Source organism: Mesoplodon mirus (assembly GCF_964341445.2).
Source record: "Mesoplodon mirus genome assembly, chromosome: 3".
NCBI lineage: Eukaryota > Metazoa > Chordata > Mammalia > Artiodactyla > Ziphiidae > Mesoplodon > Mesoplodon mirus.
Genome location: NC_138978.1, coordinates 21,163,952 through 21,188,326, shown reverse-complemented (window position 1 = coordinate 21,188,326; position 24,375 = coordinate 21,163,952). Strand labels below are relative to the sequence as shown.

Sequence of the window (24,375 nt, the reverse complement as noted above, 5' to 3'; positions counted from 1 at the left end):
GATACTTCATGAGATTTTTTTTTTTTAATTTATTTTTGGCTGTGTTGGGTCTTCGTTGCTGCGAACGGGCTTTCTCTACTTGCGGTGAGTGGGGGCTACTCTTCCTTGCGGTGTGCAGACTTCTCATTGCGGTGGCTTCTCTTGTTGCGGAGCACGGGCTCTAGGCGCCAGGCTTCAGTAGTTGTGGCACGTGGGCTCAGCAGTTGTGGTTCGCGGGCTCCAGAGCACAGGCTCAGTAGCTGTTGCTCCATGGCATGTGGAATCATCCTGGACCAGGGATTGAACCTGTGTCCCCTGCATTGGCAAGCGGATTCTTAACCACTGCGCCACCAGGGAAGTCCCACTTTGTGAGATTTAATGCAGTTAATTAATGAAGTAATTAACTGTGCTTAATATTTTCTTGTCTCTCCACCCCACCAGTCTTAAGGTCTAAGAAGGCAGGGACCTTTGCTGTCTTACACATGTTAGGCTCTCAGCCATTTGTTATGAAATAAATAAAAGAGTGAAGGAACGGAGGGACTGCCAGACACTGCACTAGGGGCAGAAAGGAATTAGAAATGAATAAGCATTGTTCCACTCCTCGAGGAGGTCCCAGGCTAGTGGGGGATATAATATGAGTTTGTGGAAGGAAGACTGTCCTAAATGTGTTAATGGGGGGTAAACATTAATGGGGATAAACACTAATGGGGAAAGCACCGAGGTCCAAAGATGAGTGAGAATCAGTCTCAGAAGAGCTGATATAATGACTTGCCTTTGAATTATGTGTTATAACTTACAAAGTGCTTAACTTACGTAAAATATGCAGGTATGCCCTTACTCCACAGAGATGGGGAAACTGCTGCTGGGAAGAGTTCAGTGACTTGCCCGAGGCCACCCAGCAATCATGGCTGCCTAAGTGCACAGCACACTCACTTTGGAATTTAGCCCTCGCCCTTTAGGAAATGAGTTTTGACGTTGTGAAGGTCTTGGTTTAGATCTCAATAGATGTGAGACTTTGGGCAGTTTACTTTACCTCCTTGAGCCTTGTTTTTCTAATCTGCAAGATAGGAGACCTTCAATAACCTATATGATGCTTGGTTTATAGTAAAGGATCCATAAGTGTTTGTTGAATGAATGAATGAAATACATGTGTTGGTGGGTGGTCTGAAATGTGAGAGGACTTAAAATCATGCCATTTGGGGGGGTGGTAGGAGAAACTGAGGGTGATTCTATCCCTTCCCACTCTTTTTTTTTTTTTTTTTTTCTGTACACGGGCCTCTCACTGCTGTGGCCTCTCCCGTTGCGGAGCACAGGCTCCGGACACACAGGCTCCGCGGCCATGGCTCGCGGGCCCAGCCGCTCCGCGGCATGTGGGATCTTCCGGGATCGGGGCACGAACCCGTGTCCCCTGCATCGGCAGGCGGACTCTCAACCACTGCGCCACCAGGGAAGCCCCCTTCCCACTCTTACTTTCTATGATTCCTGTGAGACTTAAGCATTGGCTTCAACCACATTGTTCTAATTTATTGTTTGGAAACCAACAAAAGTGAACCAGCACGGGCTTGGTTAGCTTTCTTATTATATACATCTTTACTGCCTTTTTTCTGATGACCAAGTAATACATCCTCCTTGTAAAAAAATTTAAATTGCAGAAAGATATAATGAGGAGAAATGAAAGTGCAGGCAGGTTTAGGCACTGTAGCCACAAGATGCTGTCAGATTGTTACTCCTTGGGAGGTGGGGATGGGGCACAAGACAGGGAGCAAAAAAAGATTCTTCCTGTTGAAAGGTCTCTCCTACTGGCCTTGCTATGGTTCCTGGGAGTTCTGTTCAGAGTCTTGCCTCTGGCTATACCATTGAAAGTTCAAGTGCAGATAAGGGCTGGGGAGTCGGGAGAAGATGAGAATTGTCTGGGCTGGGGCTTTCCCTGGAATGTCATGGAGAATGAGATGGAACCTGTAGAATTTTCTATGGCGTATGAACAGTTGGTTCAGATGCCCATTGCTGATACACCTTGTAGCTGTGTCTTCATCCTCTTTCTCCCTCTTAGCATTCAATAGAGTCTTTTTTGAAAATTCCTGCTATACACACACACACACACACACACACACAAAGAAACACAAAACAAAAAGGTGAAGGCATCGTATTTAGTTTTCTATATTCTCCATTTTGTAATGCATATACTAAGCATATAAGTTATAATTATGGGATCCTACTACTTCTGTAATTCTGCAACTTATTCTTACTCTTTTTTTTCTTAATTTAACAATACCCAGTAGACACCTTTTCCTGCCTATTCATGAAAATCTATTCCATTCCTTTCACCAAATGAGCTTCTTATGGTTGAGACTATTACCTCCAGTCCAGACGCCAGCACATGAGAGGCCTTACTGGGAGGCCATGTTGGAATAGTAACAGCAGCCACCATATCCTGGCATGAACTAGGTGCCAGGCTCTGGACTAAGCTCTTTCACATGTTATTTCATTTGATCCTCACAGCCCTTGAATGAAATAAATACTATTATTATTCGCATTTTTCAGATGAGAAACTGAGGTGCAGAGACTTGAAAGCCCAAGGTCACACAACTGGTAAGTAATGGAGCTGAGATTTGAATCCTGATCTGTCCTGTGCCAAAGCTTTTGCTCTGAATGAATGAATAAGTGGCTGATCGGTTCATGGGTCCCAGAGAGAAGGTTCTGTCTTCAGAACCTCCCCTGTATGTCCTGGGTTCTCTCTTCCAAGTGTCTGCAATGCTTGGAATCGGCACATAGAGGGACTCAGTAAAGGCCCTTTCTTTGCCTGCAGCAATCCTGTGGCCATGCCTTCCTTTCATGGGAAGTTGAATTTTTGAATCTCTTATTCTAGAAATAAGCTGCGATTTGTTAGGGGCTCTTGAGGACCAGCCCAGGCAATTCAGAACAGCCATTTGCCTGTCCCCCCTCGCAGGAAATTAATCAGAACCCCAAAGCCCTTTCCCTCTTCCCACAGGCCAGCACTCTGGAAACACCCAGTGCCTTGCTGCAGTTCAGCTAGAAGACTGCGGAGTCACCAAGGGCAGTTTAACACAGATCCATCTCTCTGTAAGGAAAACGAGAGGAGAGAGGTACAAGGGAGAACCGGGTCAGCTCTGCTGCAAAAGATGAGAACTCGAAGGCGTTCCCAGCCTGGAGGGGTGCTGAGTGACAGAGACACTCTGGGGTATCAGCTGTGACTCTGCAGAATCCACCTGGGGTCTAGAAGCTGCAGTTTCTATTCCAATGGCAATGCTCTGCAGGGCCCCTTTCAGTGAGCCTCTTCCTCTCTCAGCACCTCAAAATCTTCCACTATGAAATGATTAGGTGGATTATCACTAGGGATGCTATCTGGTGTTAGGAACTAGAAATAATATTGATGATGATAATAATAAGAATGAAGGCCTTCCCTGGTGGCTCAGTGGTTAAGTATCTGCCTGCCAATGTAGGGGACATGGGTTCGAGCCCTGGTCTGGGAAGTTCCCACATGCCGTGGAGCAACTAAGCCTGTGCGCCACAACTACTGAGCTTGTGCTCTAGAGCCCGTGAGCCACAAGTACTGAGCCCACATGCCACAACTACTGAAGCCCATGTGCCTAGAGCCCGTGCTCCGCGACAAGAGAAGCCACCGCAATGAGAAGACTGCACGCCGCAAGGAAGAGTAGCCCCCGCTCGCCGCAACTAGAGGAAGCCCGCGCCCAGCAACGAAGACCCTACGCAGCCAAAAATAAATAAATAAGTAAAATTAAAAAAAAAAGAATGAAAATAATGACAGGTACATCGTTTGTGGAAAACTGTGCCTGGTGCTTTCCACACAGTGTCTTATGTAATTTTAAACTGAACACCACAAGGACTGTATTAATATGCCCATTTTACAGATGAGGAGAATGAGGCTCAAAGAGAGCTAGTGCGGGCCAGAGCACGGGTATATATAATCCCAGGGTTTTCTGGCATCAGAACCTGAGCTCCACAAACATGTGTGGGCTCTGACCTCAAGGAAGTGAGGAAGTGCTAAGAAACAAAGGGGAGGTCAGTTTGACACAAGTTAAAATGTGTTCATGCCCACATGAGAGTTAACACAATGCCATGGGTATTCAGAGCAGGGAGAGTCAGCTTCTGGCTGGGGGAAACTAGGAGGAGTTGTAAACTGAGAAGAGACAGCAAGGGAAGAGCATGAGCAATGCGCAGATGTGGGAAAGCAGTGGGTGTGCTAGGGGAAGTTTGGATAAACTTTGTGTGTGTGTGTGTGTGTGTGTGTGTGTAAAGGTAGGAAGAGATCACACCAGGCCAGGCATTTGGCCTTTATTCCATAGGCAATAAGGAGCTTACACAAGAGATGTCTCAAGAGACCAGCTATGCTGCTGTAGTCAAAGAGGAAGCAGCCCTCAGTGCATCTGTGTGCGGGCTTGTGAATGCAACCCTGTGTCAGTATGTGGGAGGGCATCTGAGGGGAGAGTGTCTAGAGCTGTGTTCTGTACCATGCTGGATCTAGGTCTGGGGCTCTCTTCAAAGGCCCCCCTCTCCCTTCTCTGGGCTCTAGGTACCTTGCACATGGTAGGTCCACAGGAAAATGTCATAGAATTATTGGTGGGCCCTTTGAAATCATCTGGTCATTGCCCCTTCCCATTTTAAAGAAGGCAAAAGGAGGGAACATAGATGGCAAAGGACTTGTCTAGGATCACACATGGAATTAATAGCAGAGCTGGGGACTGGAACCCATGCCTCCTGAGTTCAAGCTGAGTTCCTTTTCCACACTTTGCTGAGTAATAGAAATAGTATTTTTTGAGAGATTACTCCATACTAGACCTTGGGCTAAATACCTTTACGTGGATTATCTCATTTAATCCCACAATCCCCTGAGAGTGCCCCTTTTGAAAGCAGGACGTCTTGTCTTCCATTTCGATTTTCCACCGCGCGTAGCACAGGACCTGGGCACCTAGCTAGACAGGCGATAAAAACTTGGAAAAGTCCAAGTACCGGGAAGGGGGAGAAGACAAAGGGGGCGGGACCGTCTATAAGCTCCGCCCCCACAAAGACCCCGCCTTCCAGGACGCTGACGTCACCTTCTGGCTCCGCCCCTCATTGTCAGTCTTGGGAGCCGGAGGAGGCGCCGGCCGCCGGGAGCCGAGCGCCGGAGCCCTTGGCGGGCGGGAGCGCGGGCCGTAGCCGCCGAGGTGAGGAGTCTGCGGGGAGGTGGCGGGAGCGCGGCGCGGGAGGCCGGGCGGGCGGGCGGAGAGAGGAGGGCGCCCGGAGGAGGCGGCCTGCCCCGCCAAGGGGTCGGGGCACCCAGGGGTGACCGGGCAGAACCGGCGGGCGCACCCCGGCGAGGGCTGGGGGGTTGTGGAGTTGAGGTGGGGGTAGAGTTTGAGCGGAATTTCGGAGAAGGAGCTCGGAAAGGGAGATCTTTGGAGAGAGACCTTGGGAATTCTTTTGGAGTTGGAGATTTTTCCTTTGAAGGGGGAGGGAAGGTCCTGAGAGACTTCTTGGTGGGAGCGAGAATCTGAGGAGAAATGTTTGGGGCCAAGAGCTGAGCGGAGGAGAGTTTTAGGGTCGAGTTTGGGAGTTGGGGGGTGGGGAGGCGCGCGGGGCCCGGTGGGGGCGGGGAGCGGTGCGGCCGGGCGGGGGGCCGGGACCGCCGGGGAGGGGGCTGCGCGGGGCCCGTGGGCACCCGGGGAGGAAGGAAGTGATCTTACAGGAAGAGCCCGGGAGCTCCCGAGGAGGAGGAGGAGGAGAGGTGGAGGAGGAGGAGGAGGAGGAGGAGGGAGGTTTGGGAGCGCTCAGGCTGGCGTGCGGGCCGGGCTGCGGGGCCCGGCGGCGGGGACGCGGGATGGGCGAGGAGGGGGTCCCGCCGCGGCTGCCGCAGCTGTCCACCCGCAGCGCCAGCCCGCGTCCCGGCCGATGCTGGTCTCGCAGCCAGACCGCTGGGCCGGGAAGGAATTCGAGGCATTCGCTTTGTTTAAGTTGCCAGTAGACAGTCCTTAGGACTAATTAATGGTGGAATCTGCTGGGGGACGCGGGCTAGCCGGGCCGGGGCCGCCCCCGCCCGCAGCCGTGGTGAACTTTCCGCAGCGCGAGCGGCCCGCCTCCCTGCGCGCCCCCACCCCTGCCCGGGCGGGGAAAGAGCCATGGCTTCCCGGAGCGCTGGAATGAAGTGCGGTTTCTGGGGCCGGTGGCCTCGGGCTGCGAGGGCTGCTGAAGGGAACCCGGCGTCCCGGAGCGGCCGGGCTGGGGGTTCGGGGCCCGCTGTAGAGCTCCCTGGGGTGCCTGCGGTTTCTGTAATAACCTTGGAGGAGGCTCTGCGAGCCGAGAAAGACCATCTTGCTTTAGAGCATCTGTTTCTTCGTCGCGTCAGCCCCTTTCCTAACACTGCAGAGCTTGTTGTGGCTTGTTTCGGAAATGCCGAGACCAGTGCTCACACTTGAGGGTGGGAGAGGGGAAGAGAATAGGCAGCCCCCACTTACAAAAAAAAAAAAAAAAAAAAAAAGAGAAAATCCCTGCAGTGTGATCTCCATGAAGCCCGAGAGACTGCAGATTCTCTGTCGCACCTTCACTGACTTGGATGACCTTGGGAAAGGAATTGTGCTTCTAGTGTTTAATCTGTCCATTAAGGAGAAAATACTCTCTGGACCTGCCTGCCTTTTGGGGGTATTTTGAGAGGTGGGGTTTGTTCAGGGCGTTTTACGGACTGCTGCAGTTCTGGCCTAAGGAGTTGGACTGGTGTCAGAGCCGGGGGAATTCAGATCACCTATTAAGATTTTACTACCTAAGATTAGGGAGGGAGGTGTTTGGATTTTAGGGGGATGTTTCCCTTCGGAGAATCTGTACGGTGTGTTCCAGACGGCTTTCTGTTACTTTGCGTGCAGCTTTGGCGGCATTCATGTGGTTAAATTGAATAACCCCCATAGAAAAAAATTCTTTTCTTGTTAGAAATAATTATTTTGCTCAGAATTCCCCTTGGGGCAGATGAAGGTTTTGCTCAATTTACTCAGAAGAATTTTCCAGGTTTCTAAAATTAAATCACTTCTAAACATAGTAACTGAAGTTTGAAAAACTGGAAACGGTGGGATGGGAAGGGAGTTGATCTAGAGTATGAACAAGAAGCAAATACAGGTTCATTGTTGTCCTGTGATTACTAATAGAGATTGTGAATTAGCCTTGATTAATAGATATTTTCTTACTCTTAAATAATTTAAGACCAAGAAAGGGAACTAATATCGTTGAGTTGCCTACTCTGTGCCCAGTAATTGTGCTGCGTGGTATAGATCTCATATAGTCTTCACAACAATGCTGTGAGGTGGTAGTTGGCCTCCCTGTTTCACAGATGAGCAAACTGAGGGTGACTTTCCTAAGTGTATGCATACAACTAGTAAGAAGTGGAGCTGGAATTCAAACCGAAGTCTGTTTCTAAGGTCCACTCTGCATATTGGGTTGGGAGCCAGGAGGCCTAGTTTCCAGGCCTTTGACTCAGCCACTGGGTCACTATGGTCGCTAAAATGAGTCAATTAAGTCTGTTCCCCAATAATATTACCTTTTCTTCCAGCAATGTTATCAGTAAGCTTTTGAGATATTCTAATTTTTTTGATAGAAAGACAAACATATAAGGCTGCGGTAGAGGTATGTTCTATATGCTTAGGTGCTTAATTTTTTCTTATGATGGAAGCGTTTGTATTACAATAAAGAGCATAGATTTCATTTATGTAATGGAAGATGATGGATAGCTAATGGTCCTTCTGCTGTAGAGGGCATCATTAAGGAGACATTCATAATCAGAAATGGAACCATTTTTCATGGAACATGGCTTTTTGGGACAGTGTTAGTTTATGAGTAGAGCACACACATTTCATACAGGTAGGACCCAAGTAGTCAAGCTGAAAGATTTGGTATAAACTTTGATGCACATAATAGATGCTCAGTAAATATTGCTGGATGAATGAATGCATGCATTGTCTTTTAAAAAATCAGCTTTATTGAGGTATAATTTACATACGATAAGATTCACCAACCTGAAGTGTACAGTTTAATGAGTTTTGACAAATGCATACAGTTGTGTGATCACCACAACTGCCCTCATTTGTTTAAACTGTGTGCTATCTCCTGGGTGTTGGTTAGCAGAGTGATCGTTGGGAATGTTGTGAAGTTTCTATGTTCAGAATCAATACTGGTGAGATCAGAGTGAATACTAGAGAGTCAGTGTGCCAACTTCGTAGGAAACAGGGAAACCTTAGGTATCTAATGGTGAGGTGCATGAGAAGAGTAAGAGAGGTAGAGCTGAGGACACTTGTCAGATCAGCAGAAAGATAAATTCGTGAGGGACCGGGTTTTCATTACTTTTTAGGATAGGGGAAACACTGTGGGGAAAATAAAAATTACCCGAAGATTTATTAACAACTTGAATTTCTATTTTTGTTTCTTTTTTGAAATAGTAGCTCTTGAAATATAAAACTTAACATCTTTGGGGCTTCCCTGGTGGTGCAGTGGTTGAGAGTCCACCTGCCGATGCAGGGGACACGGGTTTGTGCCCCGGTCCGGGAAGATCCCACATGCCGCGGAGCAGCTAGGCCCGTGAGCCATGGCCGCTGAGCCTGTGCTCCGCAACGGGAGAGGCCACAACAGTGAGAGGCCCGCGTACCGCAAAAAAACCAAAAAAACAAAAAAAACCCATCTTTGGCTATACTTAAGAAGTGCTTTACACGATATGGTTGTTCAAATAATTCTTAAGGGTGGGGATGCTATAAAATGATTAAAGGCCTTGTCCTTCCACCTATGACAGAATATCCTTAGTGTTAATCTCTAACTTGTTTTAGCTAATATTCCACAAAGGGAGTACATTAGGTAGGAGTTGTGTCTTGCTGGGAAAACATAGATTATTTTTTTCCTTCTCATAATTTCTGAAGTCACTGAACCTGTCCCAATCTGCTTCAGCTCAAGCCCCTGTCTTAGAAAATGCTTGAAACTGCTGTATCTGACCTGCTAGAAGAAGCCCCAGTTTTATCTTTGACTCCTCGTTTTTCTTTTTTCTTTTTCTTTTTTTTTTGGCCGTGCCACGCGGCATGCAGGATCTTAGTTCCCCGATCAGGGACCAAAACCTGTGCCCCCTGCAATAGAAGCTCAGAGTCTTAACCACTGGACTGCCAGGGAAGTCCCTTTCTCGTTTTTCTTTATTCATTCTATTTCTATATGTTGACTCTTACATAATCGTCTTCTCCCACCTATGAATCTTGAGAACGGAAACCCATCAACCATCGGCCCTCCATATACCATTAGGAAATGATAATTAAATTAAAATACCAGTCTACCAATTCAACATTTTGGGTGGTGATAGAGAGAAAATAACAACTATGAGGTAGTCATTATCCTCTTTATACATGAGGGAGCTGGGCTCAGAGCGGTTACTGTCCGAGCTGTGAGGGGCAGACCATTGGTTTCAGCTCAGATGTGATTGATGCTCAAGTTTAGGATCTTTCTGTTTCATTACACTGCTGTATTGGAGTTGGGGTGGCAAGGGAAGAGCTTGAAAATACCACATTAAAATATAAGCTAAAAGATAACGAGCATGGCTCACCTTTTTAGGCATTGCTGTTTTCATCTATTCCTTTTTTAATTTCTAGAGATACCTTCTCACATTCAAAGGAATTTATAGCTCATCCTTTATTATGTAACTCCCTTTCTAGACCCAGCATTTATTCTTTATAAATATGGTACTTTGTATTCACTGGCTGCTTGACTTATTTTATGAAAAACCTCCTCCTGTTTTATACGGATCTGAAAGCCTCCACCAGGTTACTATGTCAATCACGTCCTTCCATATTGGCATGTGCTCCTCCGTTCCCATTTTATCTGGACAGAGTAATATGTTTAAAACATGTTACTAAAGACTTGCAAAAAATTTATTACAACTTTTAATTGAAGTATATAATATTTATATGTAGAAAAGTACACATAAGTGTACAACTTGATGATTTTTTTCACAAACTGATACACATCACATGAAGATACGCATGTGACCAGCACCCAGATCAAGAAACAGCATTGCCAGGACCTAGAAGCCCCTGTTGAGTTCCCTTCGGGTTCTTGCTGCCTTTCCACCCACCCAGGGTAATCACCATCCTGACTTCTAACAGCATAGATCCATTTTTGTACTTTTGTAAAAATGTTTTACAGACATTTTTACAAAAGTACAAAACATTGTAAAAACAATGTTTTTACAAACAGTTTTTGTACTTTTGTAAAAATGGAATCATACAGTATATACTGTTGAGTCTGGCTCCTTTTATTCAACAGTATGTGAGTATGCAGAAACTTTTAATGGTTTTCTTTGGGGCTTGGAATAAAATTAAAACTCTATCTTGGCCTATAATGCCTTGTATAACCTGACCCCTATGTACCAACGTCATCTTATGTTAGTTTCAAGGTCCATTATGCTTCAGTCACCCAGCTGCTTATTTATTTTTAAACACAAGTTCTTTCCTACCTCAGGGCCTTTGTACATGTGGCTCTCTCTTTCTTGAATACTCTCTCCCCTGCTCTTTGGCTTCCTCCTTCAAGCTTCAGCTTATGATTCAGATACTTTCCCTCATCACTTTAAAAAAAAAAAAAAAGAGTGCTGTTATTCAAGTCATCTTGGGAAGCAAGATGGGTCTTCGTTGCTGAGCGTAGGCTTTCTCTAGTTGCTACTCTTTGTTGTGGTGCGTGGGCTTCTCATTGCGGTGGCTTCTCTTGTTGTGGAGCACAGGCTCTAGGCACGCAGGCTTCAGTAGTTGTGGCGCACGGGCTTAGTTGCTCTAGCGGCATGTGGGATCTTCCCGGACTGGGGCACGAACCCGTGTCCCCTGCATTGGCAGGCGGATTCTTAACCACTGCACCACTGGGGAAATCCCTTTCCCTCATCATTTTATCTAGCTAATCCTTTCCTGTTATTCCCTATTACTGGCATCTGTTAACTCCCTTTATAACACCTATTACAATTATAATGATATATCTGCTTGCCTGGTTATTATCTGTCTTCCCAACTAGACTTCATGGGAACAGGGAACTCATCTGCTTTGTTCACCAGTGTATACCTAGTACCTAACACAGTGAGTGACATGTAGTAGGTATTTAATAAATATTTAATGACCACATTCCCAATTCAGCACCTTTATTTCCATTTTCTTCTGTCCTTTTCTTCTCTTATGCTGTTTAATTATTTCATTTTTTCCATCCTTCAAGACTCAGCTCAATTCCCCATCTTTGAAGTCTGTCCTGACTTTGCAATAGTAAGTCTCTCTTCTCTAAAATTTTGTGACTCTCTTCTCTAAAATTTTGTGACATTTATTGCCGATACTCCTCATGTTCTTGGTTAAGTCACACTAGCATGTATCTTATGTCCTTAGTTGGGTCAGAAGCTTCTCACTTTCTCAAAAGTCTTGCGGCTTGTTACGCTAGTACCCCTCATGTTCTTGATTAACTTTATTAGCTTGTATCTTAATTACCTAATTCTATCAGAAGCTTTTTGATTAGAAGCTAAGTTTGTCTTAGCTGGTACCCCCCTCAGTTCCTTTCACTGAGCTTTGCACATAGTAGGCCCTCGGTACAGTTTTAGATGATTGATCATAATGATGCTTATGTATAAGTAATAATTTAATTTCTCAGGCTTATTAACATTTTAATTAGAATTCTGCTTAGTGTTTTCTCTAATCAAAAGGCTGAGAGTGCCCCAAGTGCTTCAGGTGCTTAGGGTGTGAAAGTGCAGGAGTCTAGTCCTGCTGCAGATACTTCTCTGGAATCTGTCACTGGAAAAGAACTATGCACAGTTTCTTCTTGGAATGACGCTTAATCAGATGTTTGTCTAATGCTCTCAGATTGGAGCTATTAACTGAAATGAGATACTAGGTACTACCTCATTTGAATTACTCTGTTGAGTAACATTTTATTTTGATATCAACAATGAAAAATTTAAGCCAGTTAAATCTGCTTCAAGCTACCTTCTCTGACTTGCCAATAAGCTCTCTCAGTAGTTATTTTTTCTCTTTTATTAATGGTAGAAGAATGTATGTACTAATTTTGTATGTACTTTGAGGCAATTTAAGTGCAAATTTGAATTAGTAGTAACTGGGATGCTTTAACTTAATATACATGTAACACAATTGAGTGATAAATGTAAACCCATTTTTTAAGAGATGCCTGTGTACTTTAAGTTTCTTTTTTTTGGCCATGTGGATTGTGGGATCTTAGTTCCCTGACCAGGGATCACACCCGTGTCCCCTGCATTGGAAGGCGGATTCTTTACCACTGGACCACCAGGGAAGTTCCATGACTGCTTTTTAAAAACAAATATTAGAAGTTTACAAAATGAGTAGTTATATATTTATTTTAGTGAGATTTCCAAACTGAAATATTTGGTATACTTCTTTTGAACTTGTCTGTAGAGTGTATTTCATGTTCTTAATCCTGATAAGTGTTCATTTGGGGGGAGTTATATTTAACTTTGGGAGGTAAGTCTGGTGAATGAAGTGAGCGATCAACGTTGTTTTTGGTCATAAATGAGATGTAATTCTAAAAGGTGGAGACTAGGATTTTTTTGTGTATGAGGCTTGTCTTTGAGACTCTTACAAATGGAGTTTCAAAAAGGTTTTGAGCCTTGGTGGCATTGTTGAAAGCGAGTCTTGCTTCCCAAGATGACTTGAATAACAGCACTCATTTTGAACCTCTATAAATAAAAATAATTGCTTGACTATAACTTGTTTAACTTGTATTATGATTGAATTGAAATTCTCTCTAATAAAGCATTATCTTGTATTAATATCAACATGGTTTTATTTGGAGCCTTTTAAAAATTAGTCCTTTTTTTTTGTCTGAAAAAGAAAGTTTTTAAAAAGGGGGAGAAAGGAACATTTTTAGTTTGCTGAGAGGCACATCTGTATGGGAACAGATTTGAAGTTAATTACAGTTAAAAGGTATTTTCCTTTCCCACTTACCAAGGCATTATTTGTATAGGTTTTCTGCAGAGGCTAAAGAGTTTAGATAGAAAAATAACAGTATTTTCCTGTTTCTAAGTGTAAAATCTCTGCTTTTGTCCAGTTTCAAGCATTTAACTGGAAAAGTTAAATGCCGAACAAGGTAGTAGAAGTAATTTTTTGGCTCTTTAAATCCTGAAACAGCTTTATCATAAATGTGCTGTCTTTCTAATTACCTGGGGTCATTTATCTGGTTTAGGCCATCTGAGTGATTTATAGCTAATATCAGTGAATAAACAGCTCATTTAAGTCTTATATCAGTTCTTGAAAATTTTTCTAAGGATCCTTTCTTATTGAGGACTAATAATAAAACCTAACATTTATTGACTATGTGCCAGCCACTGTACTTAAGTGCTTTTCATGTCTTTATTTAATCTTTCTCTTAACAACCTTTTGGGGTAGATACTGTTAATTATCCCCATTTAACAGATGAAAAATCCTTAAGATTTGCCCACAGTCAACACAATTGGTGAATGCCAAGATAGGACTTGACTCTGAGCTTGTTCTTGAAAATTACATTGCTCAAACCAGAACACAAAATGATTTTGTGAACTGTGTGCATTTAAGGTCATTATTCCTTGAGTAAATGAGGTCAACATTGGCTTATGTTTCTTAGGATAGAAAGAATACCATTTTTAGGTCATGATAAACTTAAAGATATAGTAAATGTCTTTAAAATGGAATACTGTTACAGAATACACAGAAGCTGGTTGAGCATAGAAGATATTACAAATGTAGTTACGCTGTTTGTGTAACAAAGTAATGGTCCCTGGTAGGTTTATATCAGGAATACCAGTTTTAATGCTTTTTGCAACAGCTATACCAGAGTGTAATATGAGATAGTCTTAATATAATTTGATAAAATTATAAACTTCCCGGGCTTCCCTGGTGGCTCAGTGGTTGGGAGTCCGCCTGCCGATGCAAGGGACGCGGGTTCGTGCCCCAGTCCGGGAGGATCCCACATGCCGAGGAGCGGCTGGGCCCTTGAGCCATGGCTGCTGGGCCTGCGCGTCCGGAGCCTGTTCTCCGCAGCGGGAGAGGCCACAACGGTGAGAGAGGCCCGCATACCGCAAAAAAAAAAAAAAAAATTATAAACTTCCTAACATAAGCTAAATTTTTTTTTGGTAGGAACCTTGAGGACTGGTGATTATGTTAGACTTTTGTTTTAAGACTAGATCCCAAGACAGTTTGAAAGAGACTAGCAGGATCTTAAAGTAGCATGATGGAAAACTAGGTGGGTGGGTAGTGAGGCAGTTAATGGAACAGGGAGAAATAATAAGGTAACTGAGGGATAAAATTTCAGATCATAAAGAGAGGCAAGAGGAGTGGGATTTGAGCAGAAATATTAGAAGGTAGTGGTTGTTCACTAAATAGGTACAATCCACAGGGATGCAGAGAATCTTTAGGGAAGAGGAGTGGAGAGGAGACAAACACAGGTTTTAGTTACATTTTTGGTCAGTTTCACATCAAATTTAAAAGCCAGGAATTTGGGGACTTCCCTGGTGGCCCCAGTGGTTAAGAATCCGCCTGCTAATGTAGGGGACACAGGTTTGATCCCTGGTTGGGGAAGATCCCACATGCCACGGGGCGACTAAGCCCATGCACCACAACTACTGAGCCTGCACTCTAGAGCCTGCAAACCACAACTACTGAGCCCACGTGCTGCAACTACTGAAGCCCGCTTGCCCTAGAGCCTGTGTGCTACAATTACTGAGCCCGGGCGCCTAGAGCTCGTGCTCTGCAACAAGAGAAGCCACTGCAATGAGAGAACCCTGCACACCGCAATGAAGAGTAAGCCCCTACTTGCTGCAACTAGAGAAAGCCTGCATGCAGCAACGAAGACCCAATGCAGCCAAAAATAAATAAAATTTAAAAAAACCCAAAAAACCCTGTAGGGCTTCCCCGGTGGCGCAGTGGTTAAGAATCCTCCTGCCAATGCAGGGGACACGGGTTCAATTCCTGGTCCGGGGAGATCTCACATGCCACAGAGCAACTAAGCCTGTGTGCCACAACTGCTGAGCTTGCTCTGTAGAGCCCGTGAGCCACAACTACTGAAGCCTGCACACCTAGAGCCCGTGCTCCACAACAGGAGAAGCCACCACAATAAGAAGCCTGCACTGCAATGAAGAGTAGCACCCACTCGCCGCAGCTAGAGAAAGCCCGAGCGTAGCAACGAGGACCCAACGCAGCCAAAAATAAATAAATAAAACAAAATTATTAAGGAAAAAAACCCTCTTAAAAAAAAAGCAGGAGGGCTTCCCTGGTGGTGCAGTGGTTGAGAATCTGCCTGCTAATGCAGGGGACACGGGTTCGAGCCCTGGTCTGGGAGGATCCCACATGCCACGGAGCAACTGGGCCCTAGAGCCACAACTACTGAGCCTGCACATCTGGAGCCTGTGCTCCGCAACGGGAGGGGCCGTGATGGTGAGAGGCCCGCGCACCGCAGTGAAGAGTGGCCCCTGCTTGCCGCAACTGGAGAAAGCCCTCGCACAGAAACGAAGACCCAACACAGCACAAATAAATAAATAAATTAATAAATACCTACCCCCAGCATCTTCTTAAAAAAAAAAAAAGCAGGAATTTTGTTTATTTTATTCAGTTTACAGTACTTGTTATATATTTGATCCAGGCCTAATTAATGTGGAGAAAAGAAAAAGGCAAAAGAAGTACAGTATATAGTCCTTGTTCTTAAAGAATGTAAAATTCTGAATGGGGAGACAGTACCTAGTTTTTAAAATAGTTCCATAACAGTCTTGGGCCATATATAAATGCCAAAATGGGGGATGTAGACTTGTGGTTCCAGAGCTTGGGTTTCATAAAACCAGTCATATTTCAAAAGAGGTTTTTGTTTTCCAAGTAAGGACATGAAAACGAAAAACAATCTTTTTATCTAATACCACCATTTTGTAAAAGATGGAACATTTTATTTATTTTTATTTTTAATTTTTTTAAATTGGGGTATATTTGTTTCACAATGTTGTGTTAGTTTCTACTGTACAGCAAAGTGGAGTTCCCTGTGCTATACAGCAGGTTCTCAAGAGTTATCTATTTTATACATATTAATTAGCGTATATATGTCAATCCTAATCTCCCAGTTCATCCCAACCACCCCCCTTTCCCCCCTTGGTGTCCATACGTTTGTTCTCTATGTCTTTGTCTCTATTTCTGCCTTGCAACAGGTTCATGTGTACCATTTTTCTAGATTCCACATGTATGTGTTAATATACGATGCTTGTTTTTCTCTTTCTGACTTACTTCGCTCTGTATGACAGTCTCTAGGTCCATCCATGTCTCTACAAATGACCCAGTTTCATTCCTTTTTATGGCTGAGTAATATTCCATTGTTTATGTGTACCACATCTTCTTTATCCATTCGTCTTTTGATGGACACTTAGGTTGCTTCCGTGACCTGGCTATTGTAAATAGTGCTGCAATTAACATTGGGGTGCATGTGTCTTTTTGAATTATGGTTTTCTCAGGGTATATGCCCAGCAGTGGGATTGCTGGGTCATATGGTAATTCTATTTTTAGTTTTTTAAGGAACCTCCATACTGTTCTCCATAGTGGCTCTATCAATTTACATTCCCACCAACAGTGCAAGAGGGTTAAAGATGGAACATTTTAAAACAGAGAAACGAAAGGGCATCATCTCAGATGAAAGGAGTTTTTTATACTGAATAATTCAGCCTTATGAAAAGTTTACTTAAGTTTTTTTTGTGTGTGTGTGTGAAAATGCTGTTGAATCTATGGTAGAGTGGTGACTGCTCTAGGAGGTCTGTTGTTATGCTGCTAATTTATGTCAAAATGACAGGTCATAGTTTACTGAGATTAGTCTGGGCTGAAGTGACCTGTGAGGGCTTCATGGAGGCAGTTAGACTAGAGTTTACAGTGATGGTTGGATAGGATTTGAATAGGTGGAAAGGAAGGGGATAGTTTTCCAGGCCCGGGCAGAGCAAGAGAAAATATACTGAGATTGGAACAAACTTGTATTATTGATTGGACCTGAGAATACTTGTCTGATCCTATAATAGAGTTTAGATTATGGACTAGGAGGAGATAAGATCAGTGAGGTAATGCTCAGTCAGATTTTGAACAGTCGTGAAAGTTATACAGAGGAATTTGGACTTGATCTTGCCAACATTTGGGAATCATTGAAGGATTATAAATAGGGACATGACTTGATAAACTTGGAACTTGTAGAGTGATTAATCAGGAGATATTATGTAGATTATTAGAAAGGAGGCCAGTTAAGAATTGTTGTAGAGGGGGCTTCCTTGGTGGCGCAGTGGTTAAGAATCCTCCTGCCAATGCAGTGGACATGAGTTCGAGCCCTGGTCCGGGAAGATCCTACATGCCGCGGAGCAGCTAAGCCCGTGCGCCACAACTACAGAGCCCGTGCTCTAGAGCCTGCGTGCTGCAACTACTGAAGCCTGCGTGCCTAGAGCCTGTGCTCTGCAACAAGAGAAGCCACCGCAATGAGAAGCCTGCACACCACAATGAAGCATAGCCCCTGCTCACTGCAACTACAGAAAGCCCACATGTAGCAATGAAAGACCCAATGCAGCCAAAAAAAAAAAAAAAAAAAGAATTGTAGAAATTCAGGTGGGAACACTATTGAGACCTGAATTTAGGGAGTAAAAAAAAAAAAAGAGAGGGATATGTTGGAGAGAAGATTTAAAGAAGGAAGAGATAGGACTTAATGATTATGTAGAGAAGGAATGAAATGATAACTCTAAGATTATAGGATTGGTAAAACTGAGGAGCATTTGTGGTATTAGTTAACTGAAGTTGGGAAAAGGAGAAGGACATAGGCTTTTGCCTTGAATTCTCTGCTAACTACTTTACATCCATGTGTTTTTACAATTCCATTTATTTGAGATATGTTGAGAGTCTCTAATATTGCCCTGGGATTGAATTGGAAGTTAAAAGATTTCCTCTATTTTGGAAGTAGTGCTTATTTGGAAAAAAAAAAAAAGTATGTTTCAAACCACTAAGTTCTTAGTTATGGAAATTATACCCCAATAAAAAACATCATCATTAGTTAGATTATCAAGTGCAACAGAATTTTTGGAACGCTTTTTTTACTTTAGGTTTTTTAAAACAGAATTTGTCCTATGTAAATTAACAGCAGTGTAGCAATAAACTGGTTCACCTTGGATGGCTTAGTTTATAATGATATTAGTTAAAATAGTCTTCCAATTTCTGTTACTGCAGCATGTTTTAGTAGAATATATTACCTGCCATTTCTTTAGCATCTGCTCTGTATCAGATACCTGATGTCTGTTAACTCTTTAATCTTTACAACTACCTCACGAAATAGGTACTATTATTCCTACTTTATAGATGAGGAAACTGAAGCTCATAGGGGCTTAAGAAATATCCCTGGGGGACTGGTAGAGTTAGGACTCGAGAGTACCGTGACACAAAACTTGTGTTCTTTATACTACTCTGTTTTTGGGTTAGACCTCGTAAGAATAGGAATGAAGTGTGGGTCAGTTGAAATAATTGATTAGGCAGTAATTCAAATCAGTGAAGTGCTACCCAAACTTAACTGGTGTTATCTATCCTTTTCCATCCTGTCTGTGTGGGTGGGGGTGGGGTAGAGTCAGCTTAAAAGACCAAGTAGGATCTGTAGCCTTAGTTCTAGTCAATTACATTCACTTATGTTTTGGATAATGTCTCTCTTATCCTTTTGTAGAGCTCTCAACAAATCCTTATGAAAAACAAATGTTTGATTCAGAAAACGAAAAAATCCCCAATTTTGACACAGTTCAGCAAATTGCTAATCTTGGCAAGTGAAATTAAAGGAAGTTTCAGGGTCCAGCTTCTGGGAAAGTGGGACTGAAGATCATTCTACTTGAAACTGTAGTTAGTACTGGAGACTCACTGTCAGTGATACTTAGCAATTTTTTGGTCTGTTCCTCTCTCTTCATTCCTCTATCATCTGCAGCCATAAAATTCTTTAGCTTACTCTTCATGTTTGCCATTGATAATTACTTCAAAGTTCTATTTTTACTATCTCCTCAACATTATAAATCTAAGCCCCATCCCTTTCCGCCTCATTCATGATGTTCCTTTACCAGCTGCTTCTACCGGGTCTGATAGAACCTGTGCACAAATGTGAGTCGAGTCCTAGGTTTTTAATCTTTTCTCCCAATATTTTCTCCATCTCTTAACCTATAACTGAAAACAACTCTTCTCTCTAATGAGTACTGTTATTCATGTTTTTGCTGGTTGAATACTCTTCGACTCCTTGGACAGCGGGAATCAATCAGTGTATCTTTTTTTTTTTTTGCGGTACGCGGGGCTCTCACTGTTGTGGCCTCTCCCGTTGCGGAGCACAGGCTCCAGACGCGCAGGCTCAGCGGCCATGGCTCACGGGCCCAGCTGCTCCGCGGCATGTGGGATCTTCCCGGACCAGGGCACGAACCCGTGTCCCCTGCATCGGCAGGCGGACTCTCAACCACTGCGTCACCAGGGAAGCCCTAGCTTCATTCTTTATTGAGTCTTTCCTTTCAGATTATAAATACACTGAAGTCTTTTCCATCCTAAAACAAAGAAATAAAATCCCTCTGTCTTTCTATGTCTTAGAGTTATTTCTATTTTTTTTCTTTCACTCTGAAACATCTCTAAAAAAAAGGGCATTTTGTATGCAGCTTTTTCTTTTATGCTCACTTGCTCACGCTTTAATACCTTTCCTGTCTTGTTTCTGTCCCTGACACTTTACTGTAAAGGCCCTTTCAGAAGATCCATTGTCCTTATATTCAGGCATTTTCATGCCTTCATCTCTTAATCCCTAATCTCTCTGCAATATTTAAGCTATTGATCATCTTCCTCCTTGAAGCTCTGTTCTTTGATTAGGAGTTAGAAATGTGTGTGTTTGGCTCCATCTAGCCTAGTAAGGCCATTTTGCCTGGAACTTGGCTTGTTGTTGGACTCTGGTGTTCATCTTGTAGCCTGTACTGACTAGCAGAGAAGGGGTGGAGCACATTGGCACTGTGCATTTTATAGGCTCTGTGCCCCTGTGGACTTCTAAGAAAATAATTGATTTGACTTGCCAGTCTTCCTTTTCTTTCTCTTTCTCTCTCCCTGATCCTTCTGTGGCTTGTGTGTAAAATGGATTCTAGTCTTGACTCTGGTTAAATACTTACAATACCTAAAACCAAACATGTCCTCTTTAGAGCAGACTTGTGGAAAGAGTGATATGAATTGAGTTCTTTGGTAAACTCATGTGAGATTTGAAATGCTCCAAAAAAGTTGGGAAAGTTTGGGCTTCCCTGGTGGCGCAAGTGGTTGAGAGTCCGCCTGCCGATGCAGGGGACACGGGTTCGTGCCCCAGTCTGGGAAGATCCCACATGCCGCGGAGCGGCTGCGCCCGTGAGCCATGGCCGCTGAGCCTGCGCGTCCGGAGCCTGTGCTCCGCAAGGGGAGAGGCCACAACAGTGAGAGGCCCGCGTACCGCAAAAAAAAAAAAAAAAGTTGGGAAAGTTTAATGAATATCAATTAGTGACCTTAATGAGAAAAATTTTATGTCTTCTCTCTTATTTCCTATGATTTGCATGGAAAATTATTATTATTATTATTATTTTTTTTTTTGCGGTTTGTGGGCCTCTCACTGTTGTGGCCTCTCCCGTTGTGGAGCACAGGCTCCAGACACACAGGCTCAGCGGCCATGGCTCACGGGCCTAGCCGCTCCGCGGCATATGGGATCTTCCCGGACCGGGGCACGAACCTGTGTCCCCTGCATCGGCAGGCAGACTCTCAACCACTGCGCCACCAGGGAAGCCCTGCATGGAAAATTATTTCTGAAAAAACAGATCGGCTTCTATCACAGCAAAAATAACTAGACTGAGAATCTCAATATAATAGAATTCCTAAGCCCTACTTATTTTCAGGAGTATTTGCTATAATAACACTGCGCTGTGACAGTTGCCTGGAGTTTTTTAGGATTTTGACCTGAGTTTGCCAAGACAGTTTCAGAAGGTTGCAGAGATAGCTGGGAAGGCATAGCATGAGCAAATGTGGGTTAGCCTAATACAAATGCAGTAGAGCAGATTTTTGAAATGACATGATTTTTTGAGAAGGAAACAGTACTGAGTAATGCCACTTTTTTTGTTGTTTTGTCTTGTGCTGTGTTAAATGAATGTTGAAGCCTTGCATCCTGAATTTTTTTTTAATCCTTAGAAGTTTTGAGTCATTCTCTGTCCTCTGATATTTGTCACATTGCCCTGTCAGGAAATGGAATTATTCAGCCTAGAGAGATGATAAAGAGCTTTGGACTGGGTCTGGAGGTTCTGGTTGAGTCTTTGTCATTACCTAGCTATACAAACTTGAGCAAGTTACTTTACAGTTTGGACTTCTGATTTGTCAAATGAGAAGGTGGAGTAATTAATTTCTAAGAAGACACTACCATTTTAATTTGAGGGGTTTTGCAATGTGTCATTTGACATGTAAGAAATACAATGTAGCTTGTATTCTTTGTGGTAGGTATTGTCGCTGTTTTACACATGAGGACACTGAGGCACAGTTAAGTAACTTGTCTGTGCTCCTATTAAAAGTGACATATTGTCTGTGACTCCAGCTCTTCTGTCCCACATAAGTGTATCTGTTACATGTTAATCTCAGAATGCGTACAAATGATGGCATATGGTGGTGGGAACAAAGGAGAATTCAAATATTTGTTGAATGTTTGACTAGGTTATTTATTGTGTTGTTTCCTTAAGCCATGTGCTATTAATATCCTAACATAATTTTCATTACACATTACATTAGTATAGAAGTATATACTCACAATTATTAACCAATATGCCTGGGTTTGAATTTCAGCTCTACCATATGATATTTGTGTAAACTTGGAAAGAAACTCTACCTCTTTGTACCTCAGTTTACTCATCTGAAAAATGAGGTTAATTGTATCTGCCTCATGGCGTTGTGAGAAATAAAGGAGTTCACACGAAGGATTTAGACTGACACGAAGTAAACATATAATCAGTGCTAGCTATTGTTATTATATTATGCTTTTAACTTTTCCAAGTACTTTAAATAACATTTCCTTCAAGTAACATTCCTATGAGGAAAGTAAGGTCTGGAGTTAGCATATTTAGTCCCATTTTACAAAGAAGAAATCCATGAAGAAACTTGTGTAAGGATACCAGAACAAAATTAAGTGGAATAAAATTTAAAAGATTATCTAACCCCAATCTGAAAGAGAAAAAAAAAATGGTTTGGGATGAGTGTCATAATAGTCCCCTCTTTTACAGAAGGAGGACAAACCTGAGGTGTTTGGAATGAGAAGGAAAATCATACCCCCCTACTCTTTTCTTCTGGTCCTTGATTCTCTTTCTGCTGTTAGAAGGGAGCTGGGGAGGATGTTGCTGCGTCATTCCTGTGTCCTAGTCTAGCCATCTAGCAAGCTGAGAAACAGCATTTGAAGGGTATCGGATTTGCTGCAAACTGAGAAAAGAGCTTACCTTTTCTATGTTGGAAAACAGGGTAAAATGAGTGGGAGACGTGAGTTACCAGTGTGAGCTGTTGCTGTCATGTGAGTAGTTTTCATGGATTTAACTCTTGAACTGCTTCAACTTAATACCACATCCCACTCTTTTGTCCTGTGTCAGTTTCCTGCACTTGTTTAGATCTAAGTGCTTCTGTGTGTGTGTGTGTATGTGTTTTCTTCCCTTGCACAGCTTGTTATCTCTTAGCTGTCAGCACCTGATTTTGCTGCAGTATGTACTGCATGATCTCTGCATTGCTGTAACCAGATCGCGGTCAGACCTGCCCTTTCCATCTTTTTGATGAAAAGATTTCTTTGCATCTCTCCCTCAGGGGTCTGCTGTAGTGTGCTGTAGCTTTGGAGGCTCTTCCCTACCCCTTGGAAAAATCTGAAGACAAAAGAATTTTTGAGAAGTCACCTTGTTTGGGGGTGTCTCTTGGCTAGGATTTCTCCTGTTAGCCTTCCCTTAGGTCTAATACATAGAAACAGTGTCTTCAGCAGATGTATATTGTGCCTGTTCGTGTAAGAGACCACTATTCCTAGTCACAGGAAGTGCAGAGTATAAACATTGAAGGATATTGAATTAGACTGAATAATGATTAGGGAGAGATGAAGCAATATGTCTAGTAGTAGAAAACTTTAGGATCAGGCAGACCTGGGCTTAATTCCCAGTTCTGCCTTTTATTGCCAGTGTGATCCTGGGCAAATTGCTTAAATTCCCCGAATCTCAGTCTTCCCATCTACAGAATAGACGTACTAATAATACCTGGTTCTTAGGGTTGTTTTAAGGATTAATTGAGAGAATGAATTTGTGACACTGAACAGAATGCATAGGTATAGTCCTGTGAGCTGTTACTAACCTTTCTGAAGTTGAGTTCCTTGTTAAAATTGGTGTTAGTACTTAGCTCAGGTATGTTGTAAAGATTAAATGAGGATAGAAAGGTAGATATCTGGCACATAAATTTTACACGTGCAGGAAACATCTGAGGCAACTGAAATACTACAGGCAGTATTTCTTTGGAAGAAACAAATTAAAATGCTGCCCAGGTCATACCAGCACCAGCACCTAGACAGTGCTACTTTAGCGGTCTATCTAGGTTACTCTTGCTGTGCTGAGCTAAATATGTGCATTTCTAATGGTATTCTGCCCTTGATTCATTGTTTTCTCAGTTTGTCTCAGAGTCCAGTCCCTTCTTTTTTATACATAATCATATGCTACTCATTCTCAAAGGTAAGCTTAAGTTTCACCATGAAGCTCTTTTAGATCACTCCAGAGAAATGATTTGTCCCACTTCTAAATGCCATTATGACACAGCTTGGACCGATATGTATATCATTTTTGCTCCCATTATCTGCCTGGAGATAATCTAGTTTAGACATCTTCTATGAAACCTTTCCTGACTCCATAATAAATCATCTTCTGTACTTTGTACACCTTTTGTTATGGATGTATCACATTGTGTTATAATTGTTTGTTTACCTTTGTATACTTATAATCTTATGAATATCATAAGAACAGAGTATCTCTGAATTCCCACTTTGTAGCATATGCCTTGCTCAATAAACATTGAGACTGATGCATTAACCTTGTGTTGGTATTTGGTATTTTTCTTTTTCCAACCCAAGAGGGAATGAGTGGGAAGTTCACTTTGGTGTCTCTCTGTGTGTTTTAAAACAACACAAACAAAAATATGTATTATGTAATTCACATACTATAAGATTCACAATTTGAAGGTGTGCAATTCACTTTTTTAAAAAGTATATTTACAGGGTTTGTGCAATCATCATCACTGTCTAATTTCAGAACATTTTCATCACCCCAAAAAGAAACCCCATGCCCGTTAGCAGTCACTGTCCATTCTCCCCTACCTCCAGTCTCTGGCAACCATAATCTGC

General features: G+C 43.0%; 2 protein-coding genes across 6 annotated transcripts in view; both read left to right on the top strand.

The window, feature by feature from the left end:
* Positions 1–3,783, top strand: part of HTR1D (5-hydroxytryptamine receptor 1D) — a 38,498-nt gene extending 34,715 nt beyond the window's left edge. For all 4 annotated transcript variants that reach the window (XR_014293589.1, XR_014293590.1, XR_014293591.1 and 1 more), the window contains exons 2-3: positions 2,521–2,568; positions 2,969–3,783. The gene's annotated coding sequence lies outside the window, so the exon portion shown is untranslated. The remainder of the gene's footprint in view (positions 1–2,520; positions 2,569–2,968) is intronic.
* A 1,299-nt stretch (positions 3,784–5,082) lies between these two features.
* LUZP1 (leucine zipper protein 1) overlaps positions 5,083–24,375 on the top strand; it is an 83,234-nt gene continuing 63,941 nt past the window's right edge. The window contains exon 1 of one of the 2 annotated variants that reach the window (XM_082614000.1): positions 5,083–5,165. The gene's annotated coding sequence lies outside the window, so the exon portion shown is untranslated. The remainder of the gene's footprint in view (positions 5,166–24,375) is intronic. The other variant, XM_082613999.1, reaches the window with a different exon arrangement.